The sequence below is a fragment of the Dermochelys coriacea genome, chromosome 26 (assembly GCF_009764565.3).
Source record: "Dermochelys coriacea isolate rDerCor1 chromosome 26, rDerCor1.pri.v4, whole genome shotgun sequence".
In the NCBI taxonomy this organism is placed as follows: Eukaryota; Metazoa; Chordata; order Testudines; family Dermochelyidae; genus Dermochelys; species Dermochelys coriacea.
In genome coordinates this window covers 10,556,737-10,577,691 of record NC_050093.1, presented here as the reverse complement: position 1 = coordinate 10,577,691, position 20,955 = coordinate 10,556,737, and the positions used below count along the sequence as shown (strand labels likewise).

At 45.1% G+C, this 20,955-nt stretch overlaps 1 protein-coding gene across 1 annotated transcript in view; it reads left to right on the top strand.

Annotated features, from left to right (window-relative positions):
• Window positions 1-3,766: 3,766 nt before the first annotated feature.
• The window catches only part of SLC23A2 (solute carrier family 23 member 2), a 109,682-nt gene continuing 92,493 nt past the window's right edge, over window positions 3,767-20,955 (top strand). Inside the window, 2 exon segments of the mRNA XM_043502952.1 lie at window positions 3,767-3,823; window positions 5,048-5,114. The gene's annotated coding sequence lies outside the window, so the exon portion shown is untranslated.

Genomic DNA, 20,955 nt, shown 5'->3' with positions numbered 1-20,955 from the left:
AGGAATGGGGCAGAGAGGAATGAGGGACGGAAAAGAGATGGGGGGAGCAGGGGCCAGGGGAGCAGCAGAAGGGGGCAAAGGTGGAGAGGTAGAATGGGGAGGAAGGGGTGAAGAGGAGCAGTGGGGGGGGCAAGAAGATCCCATTGGGGGAGCAGATGGAGGAAGGGGACATGGGATGGGAGGGGGGCAGACTGGGGGGAGGGGGTGAGAAGGAGGAAGAATGGGGGAGGAGAGGGTGCGGGAAGAGCCCATTGGGGGAGCAGATGTGGGGGAAGGGGATCAGGGGAAGGGAGGGGGCAGACTGGGGGGAAAGGGTGAGGAGGAGGAGGAGTGGGGAGCAGAGGGGGTGAGAAGAGCCCATTTGGGGAGCAGATGGGGGGGAAGGGGATCAAGGGAAGGGGTGAGGAGGAGGAGTGGGGGAAAGAGGGGCGGGAAGAGCCCATTGGGGAGAAGGGATCAGGGGAAGGGAGGGGGCAGACGGAAGGAGTGAGGAGGAACAGGGGGGAAGGGGATCAGGGGAAGGGGGCAGAGGGGGGGAAAGGGGTGAGGGGGAGCAGAGGGGGGTAGATGGGGGAAGGGGTGAGGAGGAGCAGTGGGGAAACAGAGGGGGAAGGGGGGCAGACGGGGGAAGGGGTGAGGAGGAGCAGAGGGGGAGCAGACGGGGGAAGGGGGGCAGACGGGGGAAGGGGTGAGGAGGAGCAGAGGGGGAGCAGAGGGGGAAAGGGATCAGGGGAAGGGGGGCAGACGGGGGAAGGGGTGAGGAGGAGCAGAGGGGGAGCAGAGGGGGAAGGGGGGCAGCCGGGGGAAGGGGTGAGGAGGAGCAGAGGGGGAGCAGAGGGGGAAAGGGATCAGGGGAAGGGGGGGCAGACGGGGGAAGGGGTGAGGGGGAGTGGAGGGGGAAGGGGGCAGACGGGGAAGGGGTGAGGGGGAAGGGAGGGGGAAGGGGGCAGATGGGGGAAGGGGTGAGGGGGAGCAGAGGGGGGTAGATGGGGAAGGGGGTGAGGGGAGCAGAGGGGGAAGGGGGGCAGACGGGGGAAGGGGTGAGGGGGAGCAGAGGGGGGAAGGGGATCGGGAAGGGGGGTAGATGGGGAAAGGGGTGAGGGGAAGCAGAGGGGGGAAGGGGGCAGACGGGGGAGGGGGGAGGGGGAAGGGAGAAGACGGGGGAGGGGTGAGGGGAGCAGAGGGGGGAAGGGGGCAGACAGGGGAGGGGTGAGGGGAGCGGAGGGGGAAGGGGGGAGGAGGGGGAGTAATGGAGGAGAATTGGGGTGAAGGGGGGCGAGGAAGGAGGGGGCAGCAGGGCGAGGACCGCAGCTCTGGCCCCTGGGACGTGGGGGGGGCGGTCGCCATCTTGGGGGGGGGCGGAGGCTCCAGGCGCCTCCCTTCGCCTCCCCTCCCGCGTGCCCGGGCCGGCGCCGCCGCCTCCTCCGCAGTCCCCGCCGCCGAGTGCGCGGAGCCGGAGCCCGCAGCGCCATTTCCAGCCGGCCCGGGGCTGCCATGGCAGGTGAGAGGCAGCGAGCCGGGCCCCGCATCGACCCCCCCCCCCCGCCAGGAGCGGCCCCCCGGCTGCTGCCCCCCCCCCCCCCCTCGGGGGGGTGACCCCCAGCATCCAGCCCTGCCTCGGACCCCCCCTCCGCGGCGGCCCCATAACTCGCATCCCTTCCCTGCGCCGGGGCCGTCAGCTCGGATCTTCCGCCTGCCCCCCCCCCGCCACTGCCCCCCTCGCCCCCTGGGCACTGCCCCCCCCGGCCCTGGCGTCCCCCCGCTTGCCTGGCACTTGCCCCCCCCCAGGTTTCTGGCACTGGTCCCCCACCTGCCCCCAGCAATGCCCCCTCAGCTGCCCGGCACTGCCCCCCCCCAACACTGCTCCCCCGTCTCCGGCTGCCCGGCGCTGCCCCCCCCGCTCCCTTCCCGCTCCATCTTGTGTGATAGTGACCCCCCTTCCTTCTCCCCTGTCCCCCGCTTTGTATTAATCCCCTGCCTGGGGATAATCCCCCCCCTTCCCTAGCCCCTGATTCCTATTCCTCGCCCCATCCCATTGCCGCCCTCTCCCTGCTCTCAGCATCATCCCCCCCCCCCCCCAGCTCCTTGCTGTGTGTGTCCGGGGTGGGGGGGGTGACCCACTCTTCAGATCTGGTATAACCCCCCCCCGCGCCCCCAGTGTCCTCTCTCCTCCATGCTCCTGTGAGCTGGTCACTCCGTGTTCTGTCTGGGAGCCGGGGTCCCCATTTGGCATCTTTAGCTGCCGCTTCCCTTCCCTAGGCTGTAGCAGAAGGGCAGAGGGAGCTAATTGCATCAGGAATAGCATGGCCTGGGCTGTCACACGGGCTGTCTCCCGTGCGCTGTGGCACTAGATGCCTGGGAAGGGGGTCCCTGTATCTTGCAAAAGGAGGGGGGGGGGAGGGGGAAGGGCCTAAAAGGGTTTATTTTTTTTTTAATGTGGCATATTTGTTTTTTTCCTCTCTTCCACTTAGATCCTCATCTTTATTTGCAACCAAGTGGGTGGTAGGGGGTAAGCTTGTAAACCAGTGAAGAATCGAGGTTAATTCTCACATGACTCTGAAGGGGTGGGCTGGTCCCCCCCCCCCCTCCACTGATCCCTCTCTCGTGATATGCTTGTGTGTTTATTCGGAACAGCTAAAAGGATACCTTTGTTCTGTGGCTTTTACCTGTGAGCCCCATGTTGCTCACATCCCCTCCCATGTGTGTCTTGTGTAGGCATATTCTTTATCTTAAAATATTTGTATTGGAAATGAGCGACACAGATACAATCAAATTTCACCATCAAAGCTTGCCCCTCGCTTGGGGTTACATTTCACTTCCCAAAAACTAAGTAGAGCAGTTAATGCCCAGCATTGTGTATGCAAGTAACATAGCTTTCTATGTGTATGTGATTATTTTTTCTATGAAAGATGAATTACAGAGACCAGAGAAAGGAGGATTCACTTTTATTCCCACCCTTTCATTTTGAAACTATCGTTGTTGTAGCCTAGTTGGAGAAGATAAACTCTTATACAGCCTTGGATCTGCTTTAGGCAGAAGTTAACAGCCTAAAGGGGAATCACAAACCTTGCAAGCAGGTTCTGGCAGAAAGGGGAAGTCCCTAGGTTAGTGTGAAACAAAGTAATGAATGATCAGAGGCAGTTCTTCCGTTTTCACTTTTGCCACACGTGGTCTGGACATGAGTTAGCAGGTTGAGATGAACCCTAGGCTCTGCCCTGAAGTTTGCCTCAGCCTGCTAATGTGTGGAGGAAAAAAAAACTGTCTTGTGTTTATTAGGATTTTACTGTGTGTTAACTACTGTGTGAGAAGATTTCAGAGTAGCAGCCGTGTTAGTCTGTATTTGCAAAAAGAAAAGGAGTACTTGTGGCACCTTAGAGACTAACAAATTTATTAGAGCATAAGCTTTCGTGAGCTACAGCATCCGATGAAGTGAGCTGTAGCTCACGAAAGCTTATGCTCTAATAAATTTGTTAGTCTCTAAGGTGCCACAAGTACTCCTTTTCTTTTTGTGTGAGAAGAGAACACCTCCCCCCCCCCGTGAGTTTTTGTGAGTTACAAGAGTATTGTCTAAGCCCTAGGGGAAAGGTACAGGGTTTGTGACTACCACTCTCTCCAGCAGTGACTTGGGCAGCAGTTGGCTGCTTTTTTTTTTTTTTCTTGCAGTAAAGAACAGTGTCCTCATCTTGCATTTACTATTGATCCAAGGTGAGTTTGGGAAGCAAGAAGGAAACATACGAAGCGTGATAGCAACCCCTACAGTTTTCTAGGAAGTAGTACGACATGGTGAAGGAGCAGCAAGAAAAGACTCCTTCTTGAGACAAGGGTGGGAAAATATAGATATTTTTAAAATATGCTGTCTTGAGTGTTTTTCCTATTGTCTGTCTTAATAGCATTAGCATTGAAATACCCTCAACTCCTGTTTTGAAGTTAACATACGATTGAATTCAAAGGGAAGAATAAAGGTCAGAGCTTTGCTATTAGTGTTGTTTGGAAGGAGACATTTTTCTGCATATGTAACTTAGTAAGGGCAGCAGCAATTACATTTTTTTTTCCCTGAACAGAAAATGCTAAAAATGTGCCCCCCGTCCCCCAGCGATCAAAAGATTGGGTAGAAAAGAACAACAGCTAGAGATCCTGCTGATTGTAGGGTTTCAATTTATTAATGTCTTGTTTTCCATGTCAAATGGTTATAATTAGAACAGGTCAGCTTGTCACTCTCTCCTTGGCTTTGCCTACATGGGAAATTTTGGTGTCCCTCTCCCATTTCCCCCCCCCCCCCACCAGTAATTGACATAGTGGTAGAAACCTCTGTGTGGAGGCTATTACTCTGGTATAAAAATAGCTTTCTTTGGTTTAGTTTGTCACTTGGGAAGGGGTTTAAATTAAACTGGTAAAACTTTTTTTTTTTTTAATGGATTCCTCAACAAATAGTGGATAACCTGCCATAATGATCTAATTTGAGACAGTATTAACTTTTTTTTAGGGCTTATCTGCTCAGGGGAAATTGACTTGCATTACTATTCCAGAATAGCTCCCTGTGTGGACGTTCTGCTTTAGAATAAAAGTCACTTTATTATTCTGGACTTTTATTCCAGAAGTATCTACACAAGGAGATACTATGGAATAGTTAATTCTGCAAAAGCTATTCTGGTCTATTTCCATCATGTAGACAAGACTCTTACTACTTTTTCTGTAGCCAAGGCCTTAGAGATACTATAACAGGGGAGCCATTTTTTAAGGATGATTTTTCTCATTTGTTTCGTTTTCAAGCTTGAGGAGCTATGGAGAAGAAGATTCAGGACATTCTAGGGTCTGTCATGTAAATTAAATTGAGGGTATAGCACAAACCAGAATGCAATCTGACTGAGAGATGTGTTGGAAGTGATTGGGGAGATGTCAGTAGTTAGCCGGAAGAATTTTCTTGTTTTATGTCCATACATATCTGAAATAGATACCACCATCCACTACTCACCTGACTATCTTTATGAAGAGCGAACACTTATGAAACAGCATGCCAGTAATTAAAACATGTTTTGTTTTTGCTTAGAATCTGCAGGAAGAGGAGACTGACAGTCGGGTTATGTAAGGGGATGTGCATCATGCTGTAGTGGAAGGTAGGAATAAATTAAATAATTGAAAACAAAATCTGTTTGCCATGCTCTGTTGCATTAAAATGTTTTGCTTGTGAGCTTTCACTTATCCCTTTCTCGACCAACCCATAATACTGTTATCTTTATTGTGGAGCATGTTTCTATTAGAAACCGTATTTTTAGTGATTAGTAGTGTACTGATGGTAACTGTTGTCTGGAAGGTGGAAAAAAGTCTGGTGGTGGTGAGCTATTTTCAGATTATAGGAGGCAAAAAATGAAGTTTAGACTTTTAGGTCTTCCTCTATGTACCTAGAAAAGGAGTACTTGTGGCACCTTAGAGACTAACAAATTTATTAGAGCATAAGCTTTCGTGAGCTACAGCTCACTTCATCCGATGAAGTGAGCTGTAGCTCACGAAAGCTTATGCTCTAATAAATTTGTTAGTCTCTAAGGTGCCACAAGTACTCCTTTTCTTTTTGCGAATACAGACTAACACGGTTGCTACTCTGAAATCTACGTACCTACTGTTTCAAATGCTGTAGTTTATTAAGCACTTACCTTGACCTCTACATATAAAACAAGGATATAAAAACAAATTCACTACTTACTATGAAGAAGTGAATTCAAGTTGACAACTCGCAGCTATGTTTGTTTATTTAAAAAACAAACAAACACGCACCTTGGAAAAGAGATCAGGTTTTTGAAATCTCACTTTTTTTTCCAACTTCTAGGTTTGTACTATAATTGCACTGTAACATAGCGGGCTCACCACCTGAAGCGCCCAGTTGTGGCAGGGTGCAATGCTGTCCCTGGTCCTTGTCTCTGGCACCATTTGCAAGCAGCCCATCTCTCAATGGCTCTTCTGTGGCTCGGCCCTTCAGCCAAGTTACAAAGTTCAGTCCCCTTGAGTGGTAGCAGAAGGATCCAACAGAAAGTACACAAAACCCCCCCAATACAAGAGAGCCTTTTGCTCCCCATCTTGGGCTATTCCTGAGCCTGCCTTTGGGCTCAATATTCCTGCCTTTGGGCTTGCATGCCTCAGCGGCTGGTGGGGGAACCCAGGCCCACCCTCTGCTCTGCCTGGGGACCCTGTATAAAGTAGCTAGGTCTGCTCCTTCAGACAGGCTGCTGTTTCCCTTTGCCAGTTCATATCTCCAAGCCCCCTTGTGCTGCTTTCTTGCAGTTTGTGTTTAACGCAGCTTCCCTTTCTCGGGCTTCTCCCTAGATCCTCCCAGCTTCTTTCAGAGTAGCAGCCGTGTTAGTCTGTATTCGCAAAAAGAAAAGGAGTACCCATGGCACCTTAGAGACTAACAAATTTATTAGAGCATAAGCTTTCGTGAGCTACAGCTCACTTCATCGGATGCATCCGATGAAGTGAGCTGTAGCTCACGAAAGCTTATGCTCTAATAAATTTGTTAGTCTCTAAGGTGCCACGGGTACTCCTTTTCTCCCAGCTTCTTGTTTCTCTGCTAAACTAGCTACCCTTCCCTCTGTCTTGGACTCCACTGAAGTGTTTTTACTGCCATACTTCAGGGCCTTCCTATCCATGTGTCTGATGCTAAGAGAGCTGTGCTAACTGACTCAGGAGGGAGTGAAGCCCAGCCCAGCCCTTTGCCCTTTAATAATGGGGAGATTCCAGAGGTTCTCAACCTCTCTACTTCAGGCAGCAAGGCACATGGCTATCCGTTCTCAAAATCATGTTAATATTAAGTTTGAGACAATTTAAACACAAAGCAATTCTGTTAGTGGTGAGGACATGCATCATATACCCGTCAGTATACAGGTGATGTTGGGTACAACCGTGATGATCCGGTTCTGATCTTGTTTGTGGCAGAGGACATTATATCCTTCCCTTCTGTACAAGTGGTGTTTTGATCCAATGCTTGTGACGTCAAAATGCTGGAGAAAATGAGCTCTCTGAATGATTCCAGGGTTTTTAAAAGGGCATAGAGGAAGAGTAATTCTGTTCGAACTGCATTTGAAAAGTATAAGCTGCAATACGACATTTAATTGTATTCTTGTTTTAGACTTTTAGGTTCTATGTTGGTTAAAAATAATGGCTGAAATAGGGTTTCTTGAGTAATCATAGTTTAGATGTAAAGGAATGTTTGCTTGTTATCTGCCTGGTGATTTAAGGGGATTGAGGTCTGATTTTAGTAACCTTCTTCTAACATTAACAATGTTTGTTTTTAGAATAAAATGGCTCAAAGTATACAGAGTATAAATACTGAAGGAAAAGTTGGTTGGTTTCTCTCTCTTCCCCCAGGTGTTTTAAATCTAACACTACACATAGGGCTGGCTTGGAATGTTCTAGGCATCTGTGAAATTTATTAGCTGCATATATTTGTAAGTCAGCTACCGTATTGCGTAAGTCATTTTAAGTGGACTGGATGAAACATTTTGAGAATGTATTGTAGAGAGCAACTCTGTATTGTCAGGTGAATGAGCAAGTTGACTTAATAGGTCTCTTCCATATCTAATTTCTGAGTACAAGTAATAGATTCTTATGCCTACGTGCATTTAGTAAGCTTGAGCCCCATTAGTACTATTACTATTAGTATTATTTTATTAAAATGCCCTAGCACATTTTCATTGTGGCTACTCTGGCTTGCTTGTTATCCCCTGATATCTCATTAGATTTAAGAGGCACAATCTTAGCGGGTCAAGGTTTCCTTTTCTTTTATTTTTTTTCAGTGTGGTTTCCACTCTTAGCAGGATGCTTGTTCTTGCTGTGATCAGCTGTAAAATTTAAAAGTAGGTTGGAGTGGGGAGAGAGAACTTTAGGCTTTGTGCACTCGCAGGTACCCTATCGTAAACAGACTGCTGCTGATATTTGAAGCACTATGCCCACTGGCATGGAGTTAGATGATGTGGCCATTAATATGCTGGTGGCCTGTCTACACCAGGGCTATCAACATTGCTAACGACAGTGGAGCTGAACTGGTATTAGCCAAGGTGGGAAATGTTTGAAAGGAGCTTTGTGTCAAATAGGTGTAGCCTGAAGTTATACTTGCAGAGTACTATAGATGTATACTGAACCCACTTTCGAGACACAGCTGTGATCGTGGCTCTTATTTGGCTACTGAACTATCATGGTTTTTTGGTGGTCTTTTTGTTGTCATTAATTTAGCATTATCAATTAGAATACTATACTGTGCTTTTAAGTGTACATTTCAAAGTTTTTCTATTTTGTGGTGCTGATTGAATGTAAGTTTTTAAAAAAAAAGAATCTTACAATATTCATGAGCATATAAATGCTTTCCAAAAAAAGCACCAAACCTACAACCTTGATAGCTTGTCATGGCTTTGTCGCTTGTCATTCTATGAAGTTATTACCAACTTGTAATTCGGAATAAAATGCTGCGTTAAAAAATAGCAACACGCTCTTGTTTCTCTGGCGAATGTTAAATAAAATTAAAAGGCCATGAAGTCAAATAGCAGTTGAGCTGACTGCATTGTGATAGGATTTGAACAGGCTGTGGCTTTTACCTTTCTTGTGGGAAGGGATGCCTGCTTTGTGTTACGAGTCTTGGAATCCCTATTGTGTTAAGTTACAAAGGATAAATGAGGCCGAAATCGAGAAACTGGTCCTTTGTATGGAGATTCCAGTATCTGTTTCTGTTTCCTACTTATCAAAGGCAACATGTTCGCCTGTGCCAACCATTTCAGATGGTGGGATGGAACACAGAGTTTCTGATACTGTACCCAAGCTCTGCCTACCGTTCCCAGACCATTTGATGACTAGTCTCTTGTAATGTCTTTTAGACCAAGGGAATCCTAGTTATTTGAGATCATAAGGTTGTGGCTAATTTTTTTTCTGAAGCCAGAATGAGTTGTTTTTGGTAGGCAAGTTGCGAGAAGTGCATGAACAAGAACTGAAAGAGGAATTCATAAGGAAGCAGGCTAGGCAAATACTCCATTACTTCTGCTGTTTGGTGATATTTACAAGGAAACTGAAGCAGGAGGTCGCTTTTCATTCTCACTTAGGTCAGATGTTCTGGACCGTTGAAATACATGCAGAATTAAGTACAGGTCAACAGTTTAACCGGAGCGACATTGTGATCTAATAGGGTAAATGCAAGACTGGGAGCTCATGAATCTTAATACTATCTCTGAAGCCATGTGCATTTTGGGTAAAGACATCATCTTTTGAAGTGTTGTAACTGATAGGATGTAGAGCACCGCTTTGCCCTGAATTTGGACAGGATCGTTTCTTTTTAAGAACATGTTGGGATCAACCATGAACAGCTAATGGCATGGACTAGCAGCTTGGTCTAGCTCTCACTACAGTCATTGAAAGACTCCTATTGACTACAATGGCAGTTGGATCAAGCTCTTAAGATGTGTGACGGTGACAACTTCTGTGCCCCTTTCCACATCTTTAAATGAGGACCGTGTTTATCTACCGCGCAGTATTAGTGCGAAGACAATTAATTGTTTATAAAGTACTATATGGTCATGCTGGTAGTATTATACATTTCCGGCTACCAGACAGTGGTTTTACTAATGTGATATTTACTCCGGATATGTTCATACTTTATTTTACTTACTCCAATTTACTCTTGGAATTTTATACATTTTAAAAAATTTAACAGACGCAGGTGGAGGGACATCTTTTGTTTTTTACAAGTCTTTTGAAGTTTATGTGTTGTTGCAGAAACGGTCACAAATATATTTGGCTATTTATTTGATCTCGCTATCCCAATTTGCATTTTTTTAAAATCAACAGCCGGAAAACTCGTACAGTAATGAAGACCTTGACTTGGTATAGCCTAGTACCTAGCAAAATGGGGCCTAGTTCGTGATTAGAGCTCCTAGATGCTCCGTAATAATCTTCTCACAGCTGTGTCGGCTGAGTTTGATGTTTGCAAATCCTTGGATGAAAGGCAATGTAGAAGCAACATACCATGACCCAGGTTTTGCAGAGGGACACTAGTATTTCCAACATACTGGCGTATTTCCATTGTCTTGTTTGTAAAATCCATCCCAGAGTTGATTGTATAGATCACTAAGGGAGAAGATGGGGGAGAGTCAGCATGATCTCTTGAGTTGGTAGCTGATACCCTTGACAGAGAATATTTCTTTATATGAGGCCTCTTCTGCTCTAGGAAACACTACGGTCACTGGCAACAGGTTTCAGCAGTGGGTCCCTCTGGGTATGTCTGCACTCAATTAGATATCTGTGGCTGGCTTGGGCTAAGACGCCGTTAATTGCTGTTTAGACCTTTGAGCTGGGGCCTGGGCTCTAGGACCATCCCACTTTGCAGGGTCCAGCTGCAGCCCAAACGTCTACACCACAATTAAACAGCCCCTTAGCCCAAGTCTCGTGAATCCGAGTCTTCTGGCCTGGGCCAGCCGTGGGTTTTTAATAGCAGGGTAGTCCTACCCTCTGAATCTATTCTGACAGTGGTTTAGTTGGAAAGGACAAAGCATGGTAGGACAAAACAATTTTCAGCACCATTACCAAAAGCACTACTGAGGCCGTATCTACATTACAGAGCCCATGTCAGTGTGGTTATGTCAGCCTAGCTACACTAACGTAACCCCCTCATGTCGATGCCGCATAGGCAGATAGAAGTAAATATCACTTCTCCGAATCACATTTACCTATTCCTAGATTCCAAGGCCAGAACCGACCATTGTGACCATTTAGTCTGACCTAATATAACACAGGTGAGAGAACTTCCCCAAAATAATTCCTAGAGTATATCTTTTAGAAAAACATCCAATCTTGATTTAAAAATTGCCAGAGATGGAGAATCCACCACAACCTTGGTAAATTGTTCCAGTGATGAATTCCCTCTGTTCAAAATGGACACCTGATTTCCAGTCAGAATTTGTCTAGCTTCAGCTTCCAGCCATTAGCTCACACTTCTGGCAGATGTAACAATGCCAATGTAAATTTTAAGTGTTGAGCAGGCCCGGGACTCACTTAAACCAAGTAATACTAGCAATTAAACAATTTCAGAGGAACTTATTGATGATGGTCAGCAGTGGGTTTGTTTCCTAGTGTTAGATGAGCTTAAGACCATGGAATTGTCTGAATCCTTGGACCTTTGCTATTTTTTAGCAAGATCTTTTGGACATACGGTAGCTCAGCTTCTGCTCACCAGTTAATGAATGCTTTCATAGTCCATTCAGTACTTTGTGAATATGCTCGGTCTTTGTCCTTAGAACAATGCATCCGGTATATTAAGTATAAAAGTATAGTTACCATTTTTATTCTGTAAGCTGTTGTGACAGCCAATGCCTTGTTGAATGGCAGGTAATAGATTGGTTGTGGAGACATCACAGTGTGTGGGCATCTTTAAAAAGAGGGTATCTACGCTGATCTTGTGTTGCCTTAATTATTCAAATAGGAAATTGTGTCTGTTGAAGGGAGAATAGATAAGAATAGACAATCCAGGAAGTTTTTGGAAAGCGTAGGGGACAATTTCCTGGTGCAAGTACTAGGGGAGCCAACTAGGGGGAGCGCTTTTCTTGACCTGCTGCTCACAAACCGGGTAGAATTAGTGGGGGAAGCAAAAGTGGATGGGAATCTGGGAGGCAGTGACCATGAGTTGGTTGAGTTCAGGATCCTGACGCAGGGAAGAAAGGTAAGCAGCAGGATACGGACCCTGGACTTCAGGAAAGCAGACTTTGACTCCCTCAGGGAACAGATGGCCAGGATCCCCTGGGGGACTAACATGAAAGGGAAGGGAGTCCAGGAGAGCTGGCTGTATTTCAAGGAATCCCTGTTGAGGTTACAGGGACAAACCATCCCGATGAGTCGAAAGAATAGTAAATATGGCAGGCGACCAGCTTGGCTTAATGGTGAAATCCTAGCGGATCTTAAACATAAAAAAGAAGCTTACAAGAAGTGGAAGGTTGGACATATGACCAGGGAAGAGTATAAAAATATTGCTCGGGCATGTAGGAAAGATATCAGGAGGGCCAAATCGCACCTGGAGCTGCAGCTAGCAAGAGATGTCAAGAGTAACAAGAAGGGTTTCTTCAGGTATGTTGGCAACAAGAAGAAAGCCAAGGAAAGTGTGGGCCCCTTACTGAATGAGGGAGGCAAGCTAGTGACAGAGGATGTGGAAAAAGCTAATGTACTCAATGCTTTTTTTGCCTCTGTTTTCACTAACAAGGTCAGCTCCCAGACTGCTGTGCTGGGCAACACAAAATGGGGAAGAGATGGCCAGCCCTCTGTAGAGATAGAGGTGGTTAGGGACTATTTAGAAAAGCTGGACGTGCACAAGTCCATGGGGCCGGACGAATTGCATCCGAGAGTGCTGAAGGAATTGGCGGCTGTGATTGCAGAGCCCTTGGCCATTATCTTTGAAAACTCGTGGCGAACGGGGGAAGTCCCGGATGACTGGAAAAAGGCTAATGTAGTGCCCATCTTTAAAAAAGGGAAGAAGGAGGATCCTGGGAATTACAGGCCGGTCAGCCTCACCTCAGTCCCTGGAAAAATCATGGAGCAGGTCCTCAAAGAATCAATCCTGAAGCACTTAGAGGAGAGGAAAGTGATCAGGAACAGTCAGCATGGATTCACCAAGGGAAGGTCATGCCTGACTAATCTAATCGCCTTTTATGATGAGATTACTGGTTCTGTGGATGAAGGGAAAGCAGTGGATGTATTGTTTCTTGACTTTAGCAAAGCTTTTGACACGGTCTCCCACAGCATTCTTGTCAGCAAGTTAAGGAAGTATGGGCCGGATGAATGCACTATAAGGTGGGTAGAAAGCTGGCTAGATTGTCGGGCTCAACGGGTAGTGATCAATGGCTCCATGTCTAGTTGGCAGCCGGTGTCAAGTGGAGTGCCCCAGGGGTCGGTCCTGGGGCCCGTTTTGTTCAATATCTTCATAAATGATGTGGAGGATGGTGTGGATTGCACTCTCAGCAAATTTGCGGATGATACTAAACTGGGAGGAGTGGTAGATACGCTGGAGGGGAGGGATAGGATACAGAAGGACCTAGACAAATTGGAGGATTGGGCCAAAAGAAATCTAATGAGGTTCAATAAGGATAAATGCAGGGTCCTGCACTTAGGATGGAAGAATCCAATGCACCGCTACAGACTAGGGACCGAATGGCTCGGCAGCAGTTCTGCGGAAAAGGACCTAGGGGTGACAGTGGACGAGAAGCTGGATATGAGTCAGCAGTGTGCCCTTGTTGCCAAGAAGGCCAATGGCATTTTGGGTTGTATAAGTAGGGGCATAGCGAGCAGATCGAGGGACGTGATCGTTCCCCTCTATTCGACACTGGTGAGGCCTCATCTGGAGTACTGTGTCCAGTTTTGGGCCCCACACTACAGGAAGGATGTGGATAAATTGGAAAGAGTACAACGAAGGGCAACGAAAATGATTAGGGGTCTAGAGCACATGACTTATGAGGGAGGCTGAGGGAGCTGGGATTGTTTAGTCTGCAGAAGAGAAGAATGAGGGGGGATTTGATAGCTGCTTTCAACTACCTGAAAGGGGGTTTCAAAGAGGATGGCTCTAGACTGTTCTCAATGGTAGCAGATGACAGAACGAGGAGTAATGGTCTCAAGTTGCAATGGGGGAGGTTTAGATTGGATATTAGGAAAAACTTTTTCACTAAGAGGGTGGTGAAACACTGGAATGCGTTACCTAGGAGGTGGTAGAATCTCCTTCCTTAGAGGTTTTTAAGGTCAGGCTTGACAAAGCCCTGGCTGGGATGATTTAACTGGGACTTGGTCCTGCTTTGAGCAGGGGGTTGGACTAGATGACCTTCTGGGGTCCCTTCCAACCCTGATATTCTATGATTCTAAGAAAGGGGTATTACTCCAAATAGTAAATAATAGCGAGAGAGTTACTGCGTTTAAGAAAAGGTTCAAGGCATATGGACCTTAAGTAATGCCAATTAAGTGAGGTTAACACTTAACTCTAGTTACTAAAATGTGCCAAACCAAATTTATGTACAGAAACATCATAAAATCCTTTTAACTTTAATACATGGTAAAAGAATAAATTGCTAGCCTGTCAAAAGGTTAAAAAAGGCAGAAAATTTATTAATTTAACCAATTTAAATACATGGCCTAAAATAAGGGCATCTTAAAAGGCTAGTCTTGTTGTAAGAATAAACTTTGTTTCAAGGTTTTCCCGAAGATGGTAAAAATATCCTTGTAGCTGTTTGAACCGCTGTCGAACTATTCTAATTTTCCTTTGTGATGTTCCTTAATGACCAGCATAGAAATGGAAATATTTCATTTCTATTACCTTCTCATTTACATTGGTTGGAGAAGAATTGGTAAAAAGTTCTTTAAATATAAATTCTTGGTCCATGTTGGACTTAAATGTGTTGTAAATCTTTTCTTTCTTAAAGACTTCTGTACTGAGGAAAAATTTCAAACCCATTGTGGTGAATCACACTTTGCTGTACCCATGTTAATCATTTTAGTTGCTGCATAGACTAAATATCAGTTGTGTTTAAGCAAGGTCTTGTTACTGCCCATCTCCTCTTCCTATTTGTTACTCCAGTGAAGTAGGAATGCTAAATTTGTAACGTTGCGTTAATTTCCAAGGCTGCAAGCTGGCTTCACAAACATAGAACGGTGAGGAGGTGAAGCTGGATGATTGAATAATATCTTTTATCTAAACATATCTGAAACAATAGCAAGGGGAATAATGAGCAGGACTGGTTGAACATGTGCCAGTCTACGTAAACAATCTTTTCAAACTTGTTCTGTTGTGGAAGTGATAAACTACTAGATAGTTGCCATAATATGTTGAAATACAGTGCAAGATTACCTAAATCTTTCCGTGTATGGGGAAGAGAGTGAGGAGTGCTCCGATTATTTAAAAAGCATTAATGATAGGAGTTAATGTTTTGCTCTGGAATGAGGAACCATCTGGGGCTAGACCAATAAAGGGATTTAGATGCCTAACTGCCATTTTAGCCACCTTAATCCCCCAGTCAGCTCCATCTATCTCTGTAGGTTGCTAAAGTCCCTAGGTGCCTAAATCTATAGCTGGGCATGCACACAGCTGCCTCTGTCTAGGCACCTGGGCACCTAGCTCACAGCTAAGATCCTCAAACTAGGCATTGCCTTGCCTATCTCGCCTGTGGGGCTCGATCTAGTAGGTGGTGTCAGAAACTGCCTACCAGAATGGGTGCTGCACAAAACAACACGGGGAAGAGATGGTGTTCCCGCCCCCCAACCCCCCAGTAACCTTTAGCCTAGTGGTTAGCAGGCTCACCTAGGAGAAGGGAGATCGAGGTTCCAGTCCCATTTAGGTGCCAATGTATATTTAATTACTTATACACAGAGGAACAGTTTCTACAGGAGAGCCTGAGATCGGCCCAGCACGCACCCATAGCCCAGTGGTTACAGCATTCTCTTGAGATTGGGGAGATCCAAGTTCAAAAGTCCCTGCTCCACAATCGGGCAGAGAACGGAACTGAACATGGGTCTTCCACATCCTGGTTGAGTACCCTAAACACTGGGCTAAAGGCTATAAAGATAGTACCAACTCTTTTGTGAGAGAGGGCTTAGACATCTAACTTCAGGAGAGGGTTCATGGCTCTGACTCCCAAACGTAGGCAACTAAGTCCTTTTGAGAGGCAGGTCTTAGGGCATTTCCTACTGTCTACGTCGGGAAACTTCCTGCTCAGCCCGCTGGTTTTTGTGGCTCCGTTCTTAGGTGTCAAACTTCTCCTTTGCATTGTATAGGGAGCCTGGGCATTTAACTCAGGGTTGTAAATCTCACTGGGCAGTAGGGCGCCTAAAAGTTAGGTGTTAAAATGCTCTGTCTAAGTCTCCTTTGCAGATCTAGCCCCTAAAAAAATAGTTAAGAAACTCCATGTCCAGTTAGTGACCGTAAATCACTGGGTTTGTCCTCCTGATTCGTCACCAATAGGAAAACTAACACAACTTGGGTAAATCATGTTTCTTGTTCTGTTCTTAATGTTTTTTTGAGACTTTCCTTGTTGTATAACTGCTTTTCTGTGGTTAACCGGTGGAAAGAGATTTATCAATGTATTTATTGCAAACATTTGTATTTAAAAAGTCATCTTCTGACATAACCATCCTCCTTTCTCTGCAACTGAGACAGTTTGAAATTAGCATGTTCATTTTAGCTTTTAATATTGTTTGTTTAGAGTCTAATCTTGCTTTCAGAAATTCCATGTAAGAACTGTCGCTGGAGTAAAACGCACAAACAAACTAACAGTTAGGTGGGTTTTTTGCAAGCTGTCGGCTAGTGCTGGATGGCCAACTTGGTTTCCACTTGGACATCTTTTTTTAAAACAGGCCTGTGTGATCATTTGAAAAACATGCCAGTGCAATTTATGGTGGTTATCACCACCTCTTGGAAAAGAGGGGGTAGATTTTAAAAGCCCTTAATAAACATGAATTAATCCCTAATATGCTAGAGGTTGTCAGTAAAGAGGTGGCATTTCCGGTGTTGGTATGCATTCTGGTAGAACCGTCTGAGACCTTCATTGTTCCTGTGGGCAGCTGTGAGACTTTCCTCAGCTCTGTGTCACTGGCCCAGTATATCAGTTTGTTTTGGTAGATTGCTGGCAGGTGCCCTCTGTGATGCGTGCTCATTCTTGCAGACAGAATAGCGAGTATTGAAAGGATAGCATTAGTGGAATGGAGTTTATGCCACTAATTTCACTGGACTTCCCATATGCTCTTAAAATCTAAGCCCTTTTGAAATAGAAGCTCTTATCCTCAGTACTGCTGATGGCTGTTAAATCTTTCTGAATTGCTTCCTTCCTGGAATTTTTTCAGATCCGGGTCCTTCCCTGAATCGCTTGTAGTAGATGTCACAGTTGAAGGCAACTGTGCCTGTATACCCTTCCATGGCTCAGCAAGGGCACCCACTGCAGGTTCCCAGCTCCCGAACTGTCACCTCTGTTGCACAGAGACCCTCCCGATTTTGTTTTTTCCAGGCTGCACAGTTCCCTGTCTACACTGAGTTCCCCAGCAAGCCAGGGCTCCTCTGCACTTTGCTTTCTCTTCAGGGCCTATTGTTACCCTTAGCTACAAGCTACTCCACAGCTCTTTCTAAGCGAGCGCATGCTTATAACCGTACCAGCAAAACTTAGATGTTCTTATGTACTTTTGTTAAGCCATGGATTCCTGTGTTGATTCCATCAACACTTTCTCGTCTTGAAGTCAGTGGCAACACCAAACAGCAGATAAGCAGTGCAACCTTGTTTACACCAGTATCTGTGAATAAAATGTTTATAAACAAAGGAGAGTAAATATTTCTCAGAGTTGTGCAAGCACAAAAAACATAAGCAAACGCTGATGCACAAAAAATGCAGTAATTTATACTAAGCTTACTAAGAAATGCCAGTAGATTGTTTGGGGCAATTGCTCTTCCGGCTGGAGGGTCCTCTCACATTGGGATCTGCAGTGTTCGGTCTTGTCCCTTGTGTAGTTTGTGCCAGAGCAAGTTGCCTTTATCCTTTTAAATGTCAAACAAAGAAAAAAAAACTAGGCTGGAAAACGTGTTGGTTTTAGCTGTTTAAGGAGAGGAAAATTCAATTTAGGTCTATTTAAAAAAAACAACAACCTGAGTTAAAGGATATGTCCAAAAGTTGCTGCCTCCTTGAGGTGGCTATGGACAAACTCCTTTATCAAAGGCACTTGTATGGGAGCTGGGGTGCCTACGTTCTCACTAGCTCATTCATCCTCTAGCACACCCTTCCTTCTCCCCTGCTATCACTCCTTTTCATCACTGGACTAGTCTGGTAAGCCCCTTGGTTTTCGGTTTAAACCAATTTTTACCAAAAAAAAATCTCTGGTTTTACAAAAAGTATCTTTTTTTTTTTTCCCCCCTACGTTTGTATTGTTCAAATAGATAAAAATAACTTATTTTATTAGGAAAATACAACACATTGCATGTGATAATACATTAGTCTACATATATATGCAGAGAGGCCTGTGGAACTAAGGCTATGTGTTAGTCTACAAGATACATGCAATAAACAAACAGGTACGCACGCAAGCTCTGAAGTGCCTGCGCATCTGAATCTACTGATGAATCTTATGCTCACCATGTACCCATTCAGGCTATTAGCAGACAACCGTTTAAAGATTCAGTGTATTAAAATGGGAAGAAAATGGAAATCTGTTGTATAATACGTTTCTGAACACAAGGAATTATTTGAAAGTTTTTAAAAAAAGAGGAGAAAAGGATGAAGTTGAGTGTATGTGCTGCAAATGGTGTGGCCCAGTTATTAAATGTAAATATTTATAGGCTAATAGTACCAAGTCTACAACAGTAAACTGCTTATTCAAATGAAAAGTTTTATTTGGGGTTTAGAGATATATTGTTATCTTAAACTCATAGGAGAAATTGTGTTTTGAGTTCTGTTTTAGTTCTACAGCAAACCACATTGAATTCTGTTCATCAAAGCATTAATATACTGATTATATTAATATAATCTCCTGTCTTTCCGTCCGCCAAAGAAAACCCCGATATTTATCCAGAAAAGTGATTAAAATATGTTTTGCAGTGATGTTCACTTTTTGTTGTTGTTGTTGTAATAAATGCTGATGATTTCCTGGGTAATTTTAAATAAAATAAAAACCAAAAATGAAGGGCCCTACAATAGGCAATAGTGTATTCTGCTAACTTCAGGATATTGAGACTCTCCGAATCATTAAATTGACATTGCGTATTGCCTTATAGTGAAGGAAACCGATTTTTATATGTAAAGGTCATCAATAGTAATTTGCCCCACTAGTGATGAAACATAGGTATTAGATCTTTAAAGGCTCTTTATGCTTTTTTCTTTTCTGTAGGTCATCTGAGTCAGCCGTTCCTTATCACCTCTGACTCTTCTTGATTCCAGAATAAAGTTTTCTAGATGTACTTCATCTCTAACGAGAGATTTTCTCTTGATGGAATAATTTTGTTTTTCTCCCCTTCATCTCCCTCCACCACACACTTTTGTCGTCTCGTTGTCTCCGAGGTTTGTGATGGTTTCTCCACCACTGGAAATGGTAAAATCAAGATTGGATTCCCACCCCTAAAATATGGGCTGTAGTTCAAAAAGGAATTATTTCAGGGAAATACTATGGCCTGTATTATGCAGTAAGTCATGCTAGATGATCACAGTGGTCCTTTTAGGCCTTATAATCTATGAAAATGTGTCTCGCCCTTTGCTCTGCTGCTACTCTTTTCCCAATGGCAACTACCACTCTCAGTAGTAGATGGCAAACATGGTCGCATTAACTCGTAGCACTACCAGTTGCCCACGGTGAGGTGTTGAGCTATGTAGTCCAGGGGGCTATACTCTACAGCATCCACTGTACTGGGTGTGCAGTTAGCTAGAAACTTCTACAGTGAGGTAAGAGCTGGATTGAGGAAAATGGGTAATTGAAAGACCCGAGTACCCCACACTTAAAACCTAACAATTTCTTTACATAAAAATGAGCATACGTTTGCTGACTATTCCTAGAAGAGGGTCCTTGAAATAATCCTAAAGGAATGTATAGTCACCAAATCAGAAGGGCGTTACTTTACCAACTGAATTATTGGAAAGGAAGTGAGAAAGTATGCTAAATTTGAAATGGACTTGTGGCCATGCTTTGAAGATTGATAGGGGAATATTTAATTCAGATGAAAGTAGGTGGGTTAGGGTTACTGCAGCAGCTAGGGAATATTGAATAACTTGGTATGTATCACTCGCTTACTGAGTCCTGAATGAGATAACAGGATATGAAGCGAAGATTGAGCAGAAGCAGGCCTAGACACCCATCTCCTTCCCCTAGTTCTAACGCCGCTTCACCTTTGTGACTAGATGAGGGATTGGCAACCTTTGGCACACAACCTGCCAGGGTAAGCCCCCTGGCGGGCCAGGCCGGTTTGTTGACTTGCCACGTCAGTAGGTTTGGTTGATCGCAGCTCCCACTGACCGCGGTTCGCCGCTTCAGGCCGATGGGGGCTGCGGGAAGCGGCCCGGGCTGAGGGAGGGCCAGTGGGAGCTGCGATCGGCCGAACCTACCGATGTGGCAAGGTAAACCTGCGCACGCGGCAGGTAAACAAACCGTCCCGGCTCACCAGGGGGCTTACGTTGGTGGGCCGCGTGCCAGAGGTTGCTGATCCCTGGGCTTGATCGTTCTGTATTCGCAAAAAGAAAAGGAGGACTTGTGGCACCTTAGAGACTAACAAATTTATTTGAGCATAAGCTTTCGTGAGCTACAGCTCACTTCATCCGATGAAGCTTATGCTTAAATAAATTTGTTAGTCTCTAAGGTGCCACAAGTCCTCCTTTACTTTTTGCGAATACAGACTAACACGGCTGCTACTCTGAAACCTGTTTGATCAGTTAGCATTTAGTGCAGGAGTTTTTCCTAAGCACCTGTGCAAACAGCATGTGGAGTTCAAGAACGTATGCATTTTGGAGTTGCTTTTGTTTGTATAAAAATAGAGAATGACTTCAGCTAAAAAATGAAATTCTTTCTAGTTTTGTGCACAGCCTGTAATCATCTCAATGTGGAAGTCCTTGTATAAGTGTGGTTTATACTGGCAAAAGAGTGCTTTTGCTGATTTGCTTATACAGATTCTCTGAACAAAATAAGCTATATCAGTAAAAGCAGTTTGCTGGTATAACTGCCTCTAAACTATGGCTTTTGCTAGTATAGAAAGTGTCCTTAAAAATTGCACCCTTAACCGATGTCACTATACTGGCAAATGTTTTAAGTGTAGACCTGGCCTAGGTTTCCTAAAGTGTGTCAGTAGCATCCTGTGATTTGTGGCATTGGGTTCTGCAAAGCGATCCCATAGAAGGAGTGTGGATTTTTGCCTCTGTGGCTAGCAGATCACCCCCTGAGCGGAGTTAGCCTCATTTGTGTGCTGTATCCTGATACGAAGCCTGACTGTGAAGGGTGCAAGAT